The following is a 7500-nucleotide window of genomic DNA, read 5'->3' as shown; positions in this document are numbered from 1 at the left end:
AATTATGGAAGGGAGCGCAAAAAAAAGAAAGAAAGAAAAAAAAGAAACAACCGCTCTGAACGTTCCTGGTAATGCTACAGCTACGGTCTATGTAAAAAAACAAAACAAAAAAACTGAGTGTATACTGAGCCTTTCCAAAAAACAGATACAGGATCCTACATTAAAACTGGAATTAACCCTGGGTTAAAGGAGTGGAGCAGTCCTTATTGTTTGGATCCAGACCCCTGTTAAAACAGAAACACCTGGATTCAGCAGGTCCGCAGACTGTGGTCCATTTGGGACTGAGTTAAACAGTTATGAATATGAGGATATGGATATTCTGCTTAATTTTCTTAACACTGTAAGGGCAAAATATGTAGCATTTCCTTCAAAACCACTGTATAGTCTCTTCCAATAAGAATCCCTCTAAGTCCTCCCTTCAGACCATGCGTCAGTGTGTGCTGGTGTATTCACATGCAGAATCTGCCTCCTGCTTGTATGTTCTCTTTGTTTGGAAAGATTCTGTCATTGACCTTCAGCTTTTGCCTTCAGCCAGTGTCAGTGCTGGACTTGATGCGAACCCTCAGACTGTGGTTGTACTGCTCTGTCCTCTTCCTGCTCTGACTGCACAGCTCTGTCTGAGACACAACTATTAAGACAAATGTCGCTCAGTACGCAGGCGTATCCCCTTGGTGTGGTTGGTCGTCATAGCGACACAGTGTAAACTGGAGCTGCACAATATATCGTTTGAGCATCGACATCGCAGGTCCTGCAATGTAGGAGGTAAATGAACTCAACATGTTCTCATCTAAGTTCAGCCTGGGTACCTGACACACTCTGCACACAGCCATCCACCAATCACAGTCGTTCTTAATCAATTTGGGGTGAGTCGCTGGTAACATCATCAAAAAATGAGCAATTGAACAAGAGAAAATCCCAGTAAATGAAGACTTGGTGCCAAAAAGAAAAGCATCGTCAGTTATTTGTTACCTCCACCAGGAGGTACTGGGATCACTTTGCTTTGTGTGTTTGTTTGTTTGTTTGTTTGTTTTTTTACCAACTTTAGGGGAAAACTCTTCCACCCATCTTTCCCAAATCTTCCCCACAGATAGGCCTAGGCCCTGGGACCAACCCAGTCCATTTTGGTCCCAGTAGGCCAAAGTTCAAGGTCACAACATCTACAGTTTTCCATCTGTCATCATTGAGACATTTTACAAAATTCATCCAAAATTCAAAATGACTCCGATTCTCCTCCAGTTGGATCCACCTGTAGCTTAGAACAATCTCTTGTATCTGGAACTAAATTGTCCACATCCACTGTGGAATGTGGACTCTGCGGACATTTACACTGAACATTGAAAATCCCATTTCCCACACATTTAAAATTAGAACTCAACTAATATTGATGTGAATTGAATCTAATTGGACAGACACATGACTGGGGCCAGATTCAACTGTTTCTGCTGTATGGAACAACCTGGAAACTGTTGGATTTAAACAGAAAGAGTGGATCCACACATGCACAGAGTTCAGGGTGAAGGAGGAGGTTTGCGTTCTCTGAACACTAGTTTTTTTTTCACTTCTGTTTCAGCCCACCTTGGTTCTCTGTCTGCTTGGGTCAGTTTTTGTTCTGTTGCAGTTTGGTTTAGTTGACCTCAGTTGGGCCCATCTTTGTTCCTTTTGTTAACTGACATTTTTTGGAGCTTGTGTAAACTTTTTCTAACTGTATTAAATAATAATTTTTCCTAATTTTACCACCTTTGTCCTGCTCCTTCTGTTCGGTCCTCTACAGGGACTGTTGCCTTAGTAAAGTAGATAGTGCGACAGAATTGCCGATATTGTTTGAAGTGGACAGCACAGACAGATGTAGAACATGTTGCATCCAGTTGGCAGCGCCCCCCCCCTCCGCCCTGCTGTTGTGGGTTCTGCCATGTGGGACTGCCTGGCTGCTGGATTATTGTACCCAGTCCTGGATCACTGGAGTGTGGAGCTGCTGCAGGAGCTGATTCCCTGGCACCAGAACAACAGGATAGACATACAGGCTGCAGAAGAGCGGCCTGGTTTGAGAATGGAGATGGTTTTTATAGCCTGGCTGCCAGCAGACCTCCTGAACATTACAAACCTAAACCACAGGTGTCAAACTCATTTTCTTCCGGGGTCCACATTCAGCCCAGTTTAATCTGAAGTGGGCCGGACCAGTACAATAATAGCATGAGAACCAATAAATAATGACAACTCCAAATTGTTTAGTGTAAAAATAACATTCAATTATGCCAGTATTTACATTTACAATCTATCCAAACAAAAAAGGATGCGAATAACCTGAAAAAAGCAGAATTTGTTAAGAAATGTAAGTACAATTTTATCTATATTATTACCTCGATTTATCATTTATACATGTGCACTAAACATGTAGTAACAGGCAGAAAATTGTTAAAATTGCACTGAATTTTCTTCATTTCTTCATTTTGTTCAAGTTATTCACATGTTATTAATAAAGGATAGTTTGTTAATGTAAACATTTTCATAATTTAATGTTTTTTTCACTAAATCAAAGAGGAAAAAAATGGTGTTGTCATTATTTATACGTTCTTATGATATTTTGGAGTTTGATGCCCTAACTTGGACTTTGCAAATTCATCCCACAGGTCGGACTGGACCCTTTGGCGGGCCGGTTTTGGCCCCCGGGATGCATATTTGACACCTGTGGTTTAAACCATCTTTGGCTTTAACCCATAAAGACCCAAACATCCATCACAGACCAAAACCATCTACTGATGGAACTGTTTAACTCTTTAAAACCTGATGTGTCCTTGCTGACGCACCCTGCACATGTGCAGTTTGGATGGCTGTAACCCTTTCACTGTTTGTGCAACTGGAAAAATTCCACTGGTTCTAAAACCTAAAACCTTGTGCATTTACAGGTTTTACTGGGTCATTACGGTAGTTTCACTCAGGCCTGAACTAGAAACTGGAGAAATTAACCATTTTAGCAGAATTATAACATGCAGTAAATTGTAAATAATTGCTAGATTTGGAAAAATCTGGAAAAAAAAGTGTTGGATGGACACATGGACTCGCTCAGCATATTTTCTAAAATTTAGTCAAAATAAGAAAAAAAAAGTCCAGGTGGACTATTTTAGATTTAGGATTTAAAAGGTTAATACCTGTTGATCCACTATTCCTATCAGTCCATGTCAATAATTGGTGTAAAATACAGTTCTGCATCTTTTCATGGTCATCAAGTAGTAGAATAGAATAGAATAGAATAGAATAGAATAGAATAGAATAGAATAGAATAGAATAGAATAGAATAGAATAGAACAGAATAGAATAGAACAGAATAAAATAGAATAGAATACAATAGAATAGAATAAAATAGCATAGAATAGAATAGAATAGAATAGAACAGAATAAAATAGAATAGAATAAAATAGAATAGAACACAATCAAATAGAATAGAATAAAATAGAATAGAACAGAATACAATAAAATAGAATAGAGTAAAATAGAATAGAAAAGAATAAATAGAATAGAATGAAACAGAATAGAATAGAACAGAATAAAATAGAATAGAATAGAATGAAATACAATAGAATAGAATAGAATAGAATAGAATAGAATAGAATAGACTTTGTCATTACACCTGGTGGTCTCTGCCAGTGTCCAGCAGTTAAAGTGTGACTCCCTCAAAAAGACGTGCATGAAATACCAACACTAAATAAAAAAAAACTACAAAGACAAAACTGGACAAAACAGAATAATCCAAATGAAATATTGTCCTATTTTTTTTTAAGGTTGAAAATACCTTGTCTGAAAAGTCCGTACAGTCACAGATTAGGACTGAGTCTTTTACGGTGGAGTCACTAAAATAAATAGTGTTCCATTTTCTAAAGTCATGCATCCTCTGAACATTCTATCATTCAGATGTCATTTTTCAGAGGAACAGATCAGGAGGAAATGGACTGGGTTGAGCTCTGACTGTCAGACATCCTCAGCAGAAAATCCTTCAATTACTGGCAAAAGCAGAACCGTTTATTAAGTTGCAGGTGACACCAACACTGGCATGTGTAATGGACTGGCTTCATTCACTGAATACCAACATGTGTTCAGTCTGTTATACAGGCTGGACTGGTCCTGGGGATGTCACGGAGACCCACCACAGCACTGACGCTACAGAGACTGACATTTAAACAAGTGATATGGGATAGTATTGGACATTCTGTTAACGTCACACTGACCTTGGTAGTTTCATTACCTCCTCCAGGAGGTATTGTGATCTTTTTGCTTTGTGTGTTTGTTTGTTTGTTTGTTAGCAACTTTTAGAGCTGCAACTGATTAATCGACTAGGTGCTTGAAGTCAATGCAAAACTTACCAATTCGATTAATCAACTTGAATTAATGGAAGGGAAATATTCTATTGCAGTTTTCCTGAATTGAAGCTTCTTTGTGCGTCACAATAAGCGTCCGTGTGAAACACAACAGTGGAACCAATGTTTAACAGCAGAGAAATGAAGGAAACAAAGCTGAAGATTCAGGAGAATTGTGGTTGAATGATTTTTTTGGATCACTTTGAGTCGATTAATCGGTTGCAGCTCTAGCAACTGTAGTGTAAAACTCTTCCACCCATCTTTCCCAGATCTTCCCCACAGATAGGCCTAGGCCCTGGGACCAACCCAGTCCATTTTGGTCCCAGTAGGACAAAGTTCAAGGTCACAGCAAGGTCACAACATCTACAGTTTTCCATCTGTCATCACTGAGACATTTTCCAAAATTCATCCAAAATTCAAAACGACTCCGATTCTCCTCCAGTTGGATCCACCTGTAGCTTAGAACAATCTCTTGTATGTGGAACTAAATTGTCCACATCCACTGTGGAATGTGGACTCTGTGGACATTTACACTGAACATTGAAAATCCCATTTCCCACACATTTAAAATTAGAACTCAACTAATATTGATGTGAATTGAATCTAATTGGACAGACACATGACTGGGACCAGATTCAACTGTTTCTGCTGTATGGAACAACCTGGAAACTGTTGAATTTAAACAGAAAGAGTGGATCACACATGCACACTGTTCAGGGTGAAGGAGGAGCTCCGAGTTCTGAACACTGTTACACGTGTTTTTTCAGAGCAAGGTTTTAATAGTTTTGGATTTTTCATTATCCCCATCAGGTTCCTGTAGTTCTGCCTCTTTTGTCCAAATATGGTCACTTGTGTTGTGGCTCCAAAAAGTCAACAGCCAAATTGTAAACTAGCAGATCAGAACCAGCTGTAAAAACGTCCTGGTTCCAGTGTTTGGACCAAGGTTCTAATAGTTTTGGATTTTTCATTCTAGTTAGTTTTATTTAGTTTTGACTTTTTTTTCTCATTCAGTTTGTTTTAATTCATTCTTAGAGCAGGTTTGGTAGTTTTTATTAGTTTTCATTTTTTTCTAATGCTTAGTTGTAGTTCAGTTGTAGTTCAGTGGTCTCTTTTCTCTTCTTCTCTGTGCTCCTATTCAAATCAATCCCAGACAGGGACTCTGCTGCTTTAGTCTCCATGTTTCCAGGTAGAGTGGGGACCAGAAGACGACTGGAAACCACAAGTGAACACAAGTGACGGAGCAAAAAGTGTCGTATGGAGACAGCACAGAAAACTGCTTGAAGGAAATAAATCGATTTCGTATCAATCCGACATTGACAAAGACGAAAACGGAGGGAATTTTATCCATATTTTTATCTGTTTTAGTTAATTTTGTAAACACACAATACAGTTTCAGTTAGTTATGGTTTTTTCTTTTAATTATAGTTTTGTTTATTTCAGTTAACGAAAATGTTTTTACAGTTCTACTTTTTGTCATTTTGTTAGTTTCGTTAATGATGATAACCTTGTTTCAGAGTCATTTTTTTCACAGTCAGACTTTCTACAGTCGAGGGAAGGACCGGGTTCAGACTCAATACTTGGATCAAAGGGATCTAAAAAACCAAACAACAAAAACTTAAAGCAACGTCTTCAATGGTAAAGTCCATAAACACAAAAAGAGCAGGAGGAAAACATAAAAGATACAGACGAGTCCAGGGAAGATGAATGTTGACGTTCTGATGGAACAAAGGGAAGGTCAGTGTTTTCGACGCTGTGGTTAGTGAAGGTGAAACAGAGAATGTAGGTGGAGGAGGGGTCAGAGTAGGGAAAATACAGGGATGTGGAGAGGGGGGGCATTACTGAGGGAATGATAAATACAAGAGGAAGAAGACAGGATAAAGAGAAAAAAAACTGACATGGATTCAACAGGAAACACACACACACACACACACAGCTGAGACAGGAAAGTCTAGACTACAGGTGTCAAACATGCGGCCCAGGGGCCAATCCAGCCCGTGGGATGAATTAGTGAAATGCAAAAATTACACTGAAGAAATTAACAATCAGTGTTATTAAAGTCATTTTAATTCAGGCTCCATGTCCAGACACATACAGTCCAATTAGATTTCAAATGGATCAGAGCCAGTAAAATATTATAATATTAAAAAAATGACAACAGCTAATTTTCTCTTTGTTTTGGTGTAAAAAAGTAAAATTACATGAAAATGTTTACATTAACAAACTATACTTTTACAAAAAAAATTGAATAACCTGAAAAAATACGAACAAACGGAAATGTCTTTAAAAAAATAAATGCAATTTTACCAATATTCTGTTTTTAAATTATTATATAGTTATGTGTATTTGTAGATCTACTGTGATCTGTAAGTTACAATGTACACATGTAAATGATAAACTGAGGCAGAATATTTTTTAAATTGCACTTTTTTTTTCTTAAGACATTTCAAGTGTTCCTATTATATTGATTTTTAAGGAAACTTTGTAGATGTACACATTATCATCATTTAATTTAACTTTTTTCACTTATTATTTTACTTTAATATATTTTTATTATCATATTGGGCTGAATGTGGAACTGAACTAAAATGAGTCTGACAGCCCTGGTCCAGACCAAACCCCTGCAGCTGTGTTTTAAAGGCCTACTACAAACTACTGCCATAGGGATTCTGACCAAAGGTTCTATTTAGTATTGAACAAATGAAAAACCTGAAGAACCTGCAGTTTGTCAAACACACATACATGTTTTTATCCTCAGATCATAACTGTTTAACTCAGACCCAAATGGACCCCAGTCTGTGGACCCGTTGAATCCAGGTGTTTGTGTTCTAACAGGTCTGGGATCCAAAACTATAAGGACTAATGTCAGAATAGAGTTGGATATTATGGGATAGATATCCTATTGATTATTAATTTTGATGTTTGTGTGTCCGATCCTCATGAACAGGACATCTGACAGCTGGAGACATGATGTGTCCACAGATTTAAATAAAATAGGCAACAAAATGTAGGAAAATGAATAAAAACAAACACTGATTAACCAGTAAAACCCATGGATAATAATAACTTATGAATTTACTCTGAGGTTTTATGAGCACCTGGCTGAAAATGCAAAATACAGATGATAGTATTATAATAAATAGAGATAAATAAC

General features: G+C 37.6%; 1 protein-coding gene across 3 annotated transcripts in view; it reads right to left on the bottom strand.

The window, feature by feature from the left end:
• Window positions 1–7500, bottom strand: part of LOC115412716 (poly(rC)-binding protein 3) — a 52183-nt gene that overhangs the window by 43174 nt on the left and 1509 nt on the right. The window lies entirely within an intron of this gene.

The sequence above is a fragment of the Sphaeramia orbicularis genome, chromosome 21 (assembly GCF_902148855.1).
Source record: "Sphaeramia orbicularis chromosome 21, fSphaOr1.1, whole genome shotgun sequence".
NCBI classification, from domain to species: domain Eukaryota; kingdom Metazoa; phylum Chordata; class Actinopteri; order Kurtiformes; family Apogonidae; genus Sphaeramia; species Sphaeramia orbicularis.
This window is presented reverse-complemented; position numbering and strand designations above follow the sequence as displayed.